Source organism: Theobroma cacao, chromosome 5 (genome assembly GCF_053813885.1).
Source record: "Theobroma cacao isolate CCN51 chromosome 5, ASM5381388v1, whole genome shotgun sequence".
Lineage (NCBI taxonomy): Eukaryota > Viridiplantae > Streptophyta > Magnoliopsida > Malvales > Malvaceae > Theobroma > Theobroma cacao.
This window is the reverse complement of record NC_142643.1, coordinates 30,868,643-30,879,073: the sequence shown is the minus strand read 5'-3', so window position 1 is coordinate 30,879,073 and position 10,431 is coordinate 30,868,643.

Here is a 10,431-nt window from a genome sequence, read left to right as displayed (position 1 = left end):
GCTAAATGTGACTATCACATGGGGGCAATTGGACACTCAACGGATAAGTGTAGGCAATTGAAAAAGAAAATTGAAAATCTCATCAAGGATGGCACTTTGACTCTTGAGCTTATGGAATGTTGGAAATCGCGTTTGTCATAGATTGAGCTATTGTTAGGAAAAGCCTCAAGTCTCCAACAATTTGCTTGCAGGAAAAGTGGATGATTTGAAATTTTCAGGGATATGGGAGGAGTAGGATTTTGTTAAGGAATATAAACTTCAGAAGCTGTAATTGAAGCTTTAATGTTTTTGTTGGATTAAAATTTTTAAAGCTTTGTGTTTAGTTTGGTCAAGGTTTTTATAACATGTTTTCAAGATAAAAAAAAAAAAAGAAGAAAAGGTTTAGGCAATAAAGTGTACACATGTTCTCAAAAGAATTGATGGTTATTGTTTGGAACAAACTAGTCCTTTCAAACATTTTCCAACCATTTCTCCAAATACATGGGAACCCAAAATCACTCAAATAAAGGCTATTCAAGAACTTAAGATCCAAAAAGAAGTAAAGTTTTGAAAATGCACCAACCCTATCTTGTGATACCAAAGGACAATGATCTTTGTCTAGGCAATGATCGATGTTATAATTGATTGTTTTGCAAAATTCTTTCTTTAGAAAGCAAGCAAATCAGACACTCTTATAAAGACTCTGAATGTGGTAGGTTGATAAATGTCAAGACTATGCTAAAGTCTCAAATATGCCAATACCTCTCAAATTCCTTCAATTTAGATACCAAATGTGAACCTCGAACCCATTGTCTAAAGCATCCTTTGCCTTTATCCTGGGGCATGATGACTAAAAGAACAAGATCACCCAATACCTCCAAGACACCTTGTTTTTTTTAAAAAAAAAGAAAAAACCCTTTTTCCTTTCTCATCTAGCAAAAGTATTTCTTGTTATAAAGAGTTAATCATGATAAGGTATCTTGATATCAGATCTTTGAAGGCTTCTAAGGAATTTTTATTAAGGGTGGTCCCCTGAACCTTCATTTGAGTCGCTGATTAAGAAAAAAAACATTCTTGATGAATCTTTTCACTTTAGAAAGATTGATTCAATCTTGAGTTGTGAAGAAAAGAAAAAAACAAAGAAAGAAAAAAGAAAGAAATAAGAAATAAGAAAGTGAGAGAATGGCTAAGAAAGTTGATAGTGACATTATGCACTTGAAACACTCAGACGATGTCAAAAGTAAAAAATCAACCTTTAATCTTAAATTTTTCCTTTCTAAGGAAATGTTCTTCAATATAAGTAACCATGGTTGAGAGGATAAATGGCCATGTTTCGTTTTCCTTTCATAAATGAGAAATTATCCACTTGCTACCCGTTTGAGCCTATCGAATTTTCTCTAAAATGTACCTCAACCAAGGATCACCTCCCACATTAAGGGACAATTATGAAGAAAAATTTCTATCAAAAGCATGGATGATAGAAGATTCATTCTAAGGGAAAAATGAACATCTTATATACCATAGGGGTAGATGCAAATTTGAGTTCTTGAAAATTTTGAACTCAATCCATAAATATGAAAATTGAAAAAAATATATAAAAAAAAGGAAAAAAAAGGAGGAAAGAAAAAGCATAAAAGGGAAATGGTGAAAAAAGCATCGCTTTGAAAAAAGACAAAAGTTGTAAAAAAGTCCTTTGCGCGGTAATAATGATCCTTGGTTTAATCACCTTTAAATACATGTTTTGAGCCTTTATATCCATTTTTTCAGAACCCTTAACCGTAGCCTACATTACATGCTTGAAAAAGTCCATTTTGATCAAGTGTGGATACTTAAATTGAAGAGCTATCTTATAGAAAGAGATCATCACATAGAAAATGAGACCTTGACTTCTCTTTTTTGCTAAAATTACCTTTTTGAATCCCTTAAGTCATTTCAGACCAAGTTTGAATTTTTCAAAGTGCATGATGGAACAATCAATCAATGGAAAAAAGAAGGAGAAAGAAAAAGAGAAACAAAAAAGTGAGTGAAAAAAATTAAGCTCTAGAGTGAAAACTCGAAAGGGCAGTCTAGAGTGAAGATGGGAACTTATGAAGTCACTCATGATTTTAACTAAGGTGATAACAAGAAGCACCAGAGAGAGAGACCATATCAAGACAACTAGAGTTCATTGGACACTTTTTAAGTGTATAAGAATCTCAAGCACCTTAAAGATTCAAGATCTATTGGAAACATCCATACCAAATTTTGAGCCAACCTCTTTCAAAATAACCTTCTACAATGTTAAACTTGTAATAGCTAGTCTTGATATTTATCATCTTGCCACACATCATGAGGCTTAAAGAATGTCAAATTTGATTATGATTTGAAAGGAATCTATTTTCAAAATTTGATCCTAAATCACCATACATTTGTGAGCTTAGACAAAGAAACTTCAACTTTTATTCTTTTCCCCATGAAATGGTGAGAAACCTTTATTGTTGACCAAGATCTCGATGTGTTAAATCGTCCCATCTTTTTGAAAGACCAGATTGTCATTTGGCTCATCCAAAATCATTTCAAACAGTAATCATCAATTTTTAAGAGATTTAAATATCACATGTTTTTTCCAACTTAGATATTTTATTACTTCAACAAGAAAAGTGTGGAAGTGATGCAATTCTACTCCAACATTCAACTACTTTGATCATGAAAATAATTGCGTGGGGAAATTTTGTTGTAATTTTATCCAAATCAAGATGTCTTTGAAAACAAAAGAAAAAGAGGAAAAATAAGAGTCTTTACGATCTTTGTGAGAAAAATCCCTCAATCATTTTTTTTTTTAAAAAAAAGAGAGAGGTAAAAAATGCAAGAAAGAGCTTTCATGATCAAAAGGTATGGAAACATTGAAACCCAATTTGAATTGGTGATCTTTTGTCAACAAGGAAATTGGCAACTGCACAAGAACGTCGTCGAAAGATGCAAAGCCAAGAAAAATTATCTTCCAAGTGAAGAATATATGGTGCAAAATAAAGGGAAGCAATGCATCATTTGTCCATCATTCAATCATGCATACATGTATAATCATGCACATGACCATGCATCATCAAAATTGAAAATTTTCAAACAAATGTCAAAACCAATGCAGTTTTCAAGCAATTAAGTGAAGAAAGATTTGAGTCTTAAACCCAATTTCTGGCATCTAAGATGTTTAAGCCTAGTTATCTTGGCACGAGAGAATTTAAGTTAAGTAGCCTCATTTTGAGATGAGAAATAACATTTTCTTTTAAAACCTCCAGGTACATCCTCAAAACCTCTGGGTACATATTCTAAAACCTTCAGGTACATCTTCAAAACCTCCGAGTAATTACTTTTAAGATTTCTTTAAAGTTACGTAACCTCATTTTGAGATGAGAAATAATTTTTTATTCAAAAACCTTCGGGTACATCTTCAAAACCTCCGGGTACATCCTCAAAACATCTGGGTACATCTTCTAAAACCTCCGAGTACATCTTCAAAACCTTCGGGTAATTAGTTTCAAGATTTCTTTAAAGTTATGTAACCTCATTTTAAGATGAGGAACAATTTTTTATTCAAAAACCTTCGGGTATATCTTCAAAACTTCCGGGTACATTCTTAAAACCTCCAAGTAATTAGTTTTAAGATTTTTTAAAGTTATGCAGCTTCATTTTAAGATGAGGAACAACCTTTTCTCTTAAAACCTCCGGGTAAATCTTCAAAACCTCCAAGTACATCTTTCAAAACCTCCGGGTAATTAGTTTCAAGATTTTAAAGTTACGTAGCCTCATTTGGAGATGAGGAACGACCTTTTCTTTTAAAACCTCCAAGTACATTTTCAAAACTTTCGGGTAATTAGTTTCAAGATTTTAAAGTTACGTAGCCTTATTTTGAGATGAGGAACGATCTTTTCTTTTAAAACCTCCAAGTACATCTTCAAAACCTCCGCGTAATTAGTTTCAAGATTTCAAAGTTACGTAGTCTCATTCTGATATGAGGAACAACCTTTTCTTTTAAAACCTTCGGGTACATCTTCAAAACCTTCGGGTAATTAGTTTCAAGATTTCAAAGTTACGTAGTCTCATTCTGATATAAGGAACAATCTTTTCTTTTACAACCTCCGAGTACATTTTAAAACCTTTAGGTAATTAGTTTCAAGATTTCTACAAAGTTATGTAACCTCATTCTAAGATGAGGAACGACCTTTTCTTTTAAAACCTCCGGGTACATCTTCAAAACCTCTAAGTAATTAGTTTCAAGATTTCAAAGTTACGTAGTCTCATTTTGATATGAGGAATAACCTTTTCTTTTAAAACCTCCGGGTACATCTTCAAAACCTTCAGATAATTAGTTTCAAGATTTCAAAGTTACGTAGTCTCATTCTGATATGAGGAACAACCTTTTCTTTTAAGACCTCTAGGTAATTAGTTTCAAGATTTCTACAAAGTTATGTAACCTCATTCTAAGATGAGGAACGACCTTTTTTTTTTAAAAACCTCCGGGTATATTTTAAAAACCTTTGTGTAATGAGTTTCAAAATTTCTTCAAAGTTACGAACCTCGTTTTGAGATGAGGAAGCAAGGTGTCTACGTCTTTGCACTATTCTTGATTCTCAAGAATGTGCAAATAAGGGCAACTGTAGACACCCAAAATAAAAATAACAAAAATAAAAATGAATAAATCTAATAAAAATAAATAATAAAAAAGAAGAAGAAGAATCTGAAGACCCACATGGCCTCCACAGTCAACAAAAATGGAGCATTAAATGCTCCTTTGACGGTCGGGATTTGAAGATCCTGCCTGCAAATCTGTTTTTGACTTGAAGGCCACCCGGGATTCATGCTGAACCGAGCATGATTGCTTCCTCTGGTTGTCGAAAAATTTGGACAACCAAGTTCTATAAGAACCCACAATTTCATAAAACATGGGGTAGATTTTGAAACCTAGATTCATGAACAAAAAAAAAATAGATTCAAGCAACCAAAACCATAAATAAGCCATCAAAAATCCTAAAGTACCAGCAATAAAAATCCACAATAAAAAAATAAAAAATAAAACAATTACAGGAAAAAGAAACGAAAATGGGAGAAGTTGTGGATAACTGGGGTTCTTTGGTTTGTTTCTTTTTTAGGATGAGCTGGTAATTTGGGGTCGGTAAATAAGGGAGTATTTGGTCCTAGGAAGCCTACCGACAGAGGCTAATGAAGCTAGTGGGTAAGGTCAAATTGGTGTCGATAGAGAGGGGAGGAACATCTTGGCCACCGGTTAAAGGGAAGCCCCCGGAGTAAAGGAGAGAAGAAGGAGAAAAGAAAGGTGAAAGTAGTGTCGTGGCACCAGATCCGGCGACAGTGGAGATCTGGCTAGCGAAAGGATCGGCTAGAGAAAAGGGAGAGCATTTGCGACTAGAGAGAGAAAAAAAAGGCAGAAAATGAGAAGAGAAAGGAAAATGAAGGTTTAAATACTTAGGGTTATGATTTCCAAAACGACGTCGTTTTGAAGGATTCCATTCCGCCAAGCAAGAACCCAAAACGGTGCGTTTTGAGCTCTGCCTTGTGGGCCTCAGGAAGCAGATCAGGCACAACATATTTGGCCTTCTGTGGGTCATTGAGCTGGGCTAAACTGAGCCCGGAAAGGTATAATTCTTCTTTTTGGTTTGGGTTTGTTTCAATTGATTTTGGGTCTAGCCCATTTTGTTAAATAAAATGCATTTTCATTTTTATTGTTATAATTAAAACCATATTAGGAAAAGTTATATATATACATATATATATATATATAATATGAATGTTTATTTTTAAAATTATAAAATCAAAATAACAAAAAAATAAAAAATAATGATAGTAATAACAAAAAAATAAAAATAATAGTAAAGATGCATAGTTTAGAAGAACATATATATATATATATATATATATACATAAAATAAATAAAATAAATAGTAAGAAAACTAATCATAGGTTTAATTTATGTTAAAAATAGTAATAATAATAATAAGCAAATGAGAGGAATAAAAAAAAGAAGAAAAAAGAAATATTCATATTTAGATACTTGTAAATATAATGTGTATATATATATATATAATAATAATATGATACAAATATAAAAGATTATAAGAAAAATGTGATGATTATTTGAGAAATTCCACCTAAGAAAGGCAAAGAGTTGCCTCTTTTAAGTGGATTTTTTAGTGTGAAGTTCGAGACAGATTTTCACCAAAGCGTCGAGATAAATCTGATCTTTAAACTCCAATACCCGTTAAGTCAAATAATCATTGTTAAAAAATAATATATATATATATATAATAATAAATTTACATAATGTTGCATTTGAAATTAGCTTAAATAAATATTACTAAATAAAGTTAATTTAATCATTTTAGAAAAAATTTATTAATTGTTTATTTGATAAGCTACATAATCAAGTAAAATATTAATCAACAATGTTAATTAAAGGATATGGATTTAGATAGAAAATATAAAAAAATAATAAAATAAATAAAAAATCCATGAAAAGAATAACAAATAATAATAAACATATAAACAAGGTAATAAATTATTAAACACATAATTGGATGAATTATGAACCACCTAAGTCAATAAACGCGTGCATGTAGACATCATTATTTTATTCTGTTATAGCATGAAACATTTATCTTGCAAATGATGTGGGAGTTCCGATGATGGGATTTCCCCGAGGAGCTTGTAAAGACAAGTTCTTTCGGGGATATCTCTAGGTGAGGAAAACTTCGAGACTTCACCAAAGCGTTGGGATGGTCTTTGAATGATTTTTCAATAACGAATTGCCAACCCCATTATTTAAAATAAACAAGTCATGACATCATTTTACGCTTGCATCATGTGCATACGTAAAACCGAATAAAAGACTCAGACAGTCAATTTAATAAAAAATTTAGTTAATAAGCAGGGATTAAATCAAAAGTAGGCTATAAAAGGATAACATAAGATTAAATGGTACCATTCGTGGAATAGGCGTTACGGATGTGCTAATCCTTCTCCGTGCGTAACTGCACTCCCAAACCCATCTCTAAAAATTGTAGACCAGTTCTCGTTCTTTCGATGGACCTAAAATTAATTTAGGACTTCGTCAATTAGAACCGAGTTAATAGGTGGCCAATCACACCTACATAAAAAAAGGATTGGTGACGACTCCTAATTATTTTTATTTTCACCCACGTCTTGAAGTCAGGTTCCCGGACTCGGCACGTTACGACAATAGGCAGCATCCATTTTCTTTTTAAAACAGTTTCCATTCACAATTTGACAGAACAACCATAAAAATAAGTTATCAGCATCCAGTTTTCAACCATCAGTACACAAAATAACATAAACAACCCAATATCGTCAAAGTTAGATTTAGATTCCTAAATTATTCCTAAATCACTTCTACTTTCTCCCTAAAATTCTTTTACTTTCTATCTCCTCTAAGCTTTCTATCATATGTCTCCCCCTTTTTTGTCATCAGCAAAAAATAGGGGTGGTCAACTGGTCTGAGAAGAGTTAGAGGGGGTAGACTCATCAATGCCAAAATGGACATTGAGGGGTTCAGAAGATGGCACAGGTGATGCTCTTTTTGGTGAAAGTTAAGGGAGGACTTGTCTGAAATTTGGAGTGGATCCTGAGCAAAAGACTGGATTGAGGGTTTGGTTTTCTCAGCTATTTTTAAAGACTTTCTTCTCTTGGGGAATTTTGTCTTTGTTTCCATGGTCTTCCTGTTTTTACCAGTAAGTCTGGATTTATCTTTGGTGGAAGCAGTTACTTGCCCTTGTTCTGTTTTAGTAAGTCCACTTTCTTTGGCACTATGAACTGACTCAGGAGAAACCCTTACAGATGCTGACTTCTGATCTTTGTCCTTTGCTGCTTCTCTTTCTGCTTGTTCTTCTTTGACCATTTGGTGAAATACATCCATTATTGAAATTTCCTTAAAGTTAGGAGAAGATGGTTTTTCTGGTTATGGTTCATCATGTGGTGGAGAGTTGTCATTAAAGGATCCAAGTACTTTAGTGCCTTCATTGGATTCTTCTTCATTTTGAGGCTCAATAGTGGGAGATTTCCTTGCTTGAACAAATTCTTGCTCATCATCTTCAGCTTGGAGGTCAGGACTTTCAACAGCTTGTTCTGCTGGTACTAGACTTGGTGTTGCAGAAGTGTCTTCAGTAGCAGGTCCAGAAGCTGTTTTTCCTTTCTTTCATCACATTTTCCAACTCTTCCAACTTATCTTCAATTTTCTATATCCTTGCAGACTGGTCAGTGAGTTTCCCATCAATTCTCATTAGCAAATTTAGAATCATTTCATTCGAAATATGGGAGGAAGCTATCTGAGTCAAAGTAGGGGTGGAATGCTCATCCTTTGGAGAAATCTTGGGGGTCTTAACAAACTTTTCTCCTTCTAGTTTATACCCCATCTTTGGCAAGCTTCTTAGATAGATTGCTTGGTCCTTACTTTTCACTTGGTCCATTTCATATCTTGAACTCCATATCCCCTTTTTCTTAATCAAAAAGGCAATTATGTTTCCATTCGGTAGATTTACCTTATCAACTTGACATGTTCCTCTCATCCTTTCAATCATGAATCTGCCTAAGTTAAGGGGAGTAGCATTAAAAGCATGCTTCATTAGCCACATATCTTGAAGGCTTACGTAGCTGAAGCTACCGCTTCTTCCATGTATTGTAGAGGTAATGAAATAATACAGTATCCTAATCTGAGGGCTTTTAATAAAACTGGCATAACTTTTGGATGAATATTTTTCCTTTTTCCTTATTATTAGTTCCCACAAAGATGAGGGATCATAATCTTCAAGAATTTCATATTCTCCCTCTTCACACTCAACTTTGAGCAGACTTCCCAAATCTGTGGCCTTGACTACAAACTCTTTTCCATTCAGGAACACATTCAGACCATCATCAACAAAATCCTCAGGTTCCTCAAGTTCATTTTCATCTAGTGCAATGCTAGCATAGAATTCCTTCACTAAGCATGCACTATAGGTTTTGTTCTTAAAGACACTCAATTTCCTTAATTTTATTTCTTCAAAATAATTTGATAAACCTTCTTTAATTTCTAGCACCTCATTAAAGCTATCCCAGTTAATGTATTTTTCACATGAAATCGGTGCATTCTCTATCTTCCTAAACCTATCCTCATGAGTTTTATTTCTAAATTTGGTGGATGGAGGAGTACTTTTTTTGATGGATTTTTCTTTTTCCTTTTTTTTCTTTGATTTCTATTCTTTCTCTTTCTGTTTCTTCTTAGTTTTCTCTGTCACCGAGGCTGACTCATCCTCCTTCCTCTTTTTTTAAATCTCGGTTGGTGGACTTTCTTTTATGGGTCGTTTTCCTTTCTTCTTTTCCAAAATACTACTGGGTAATGTGGTTTTGGCCATTGATTTTAAGTGGTTTCAGACTTAGGGTTTGAGAGTTTGAGAGAAATGGGGTTTTGATTTTCAAAAAAATGGCTTTTGATGGAGAGAAAAGGAGTTTAGGGAAGTTATTTTTCCTTTAAAACCGCCAGACTCTTATTTTTAAATGCTATCAGTTACCCCTATTTTCAAAATTCAAAAATTTGCCTCTTTTTTTATTTTTAGTTTAACGTTATTTCCTTTTCTTTTTCACCAGGTATGCCTGTCTTTTTTCCCTTAAATTTTATCATTCTTATTCTAGTTTCTTAACCGACTAAGTGTTACTCTTATTCGACTAAGTCTATTAACAAAAAGATATAGAATGCTTTTAGTTGGTTAAGCGATACTCTTAATCAACAGTACCTACTGTCTTATGAATGAAAAGCTCAAAAATTTTCCTAAAGCTTCTGTACATTAACCATTTCTAGATTTCTCCTAATTTCACAAAATCTTTCCTCATTTAGGGGCTTGGTGAATATATCAGCTAATTGTTGCAAGGTGTTAACAAACTCAATCTTAATGTCTCCTTTAATCACATGGTCTCTAATAAAGTGATGTCTAATTTCAATATGTTTGGTCCTTGAGTGCTGAACAAGATTCTTTGATATATTAATGGCACTCGTGTTATCACAAAATATTGGCACATTATGCATGGTTGCTTCAAAGTCATTTAATTGTTGTTTAATCCATAAAATCTGAGCACAACAACTACCTAAGAAAACATATTCAGCTTCAACTGTGGAAAGTGCAATAGAGTTTTGTTTCTTACTTGACCAAGATACTAGCATGTTTCCTAAAAGCTAACAAGTGCCCCTAGTACTTTTTCTATATGTTTTACTTTTTGCAAAGTCAACATCAAAATATCCATTGAGATCAAAAGATGATCCTCTTGAATACCATAGTCCTAGACTTTGTGTGTCCAATAGGTACCTAAAGATTCTTTTTACTATAGTTAAGTGTGACTTTTTAGGCTGTGATTGAAACCGTGCACACAAGCATACACTAATTGAATATCAGGCTTACTAGCAGTTAAATAAAGTAA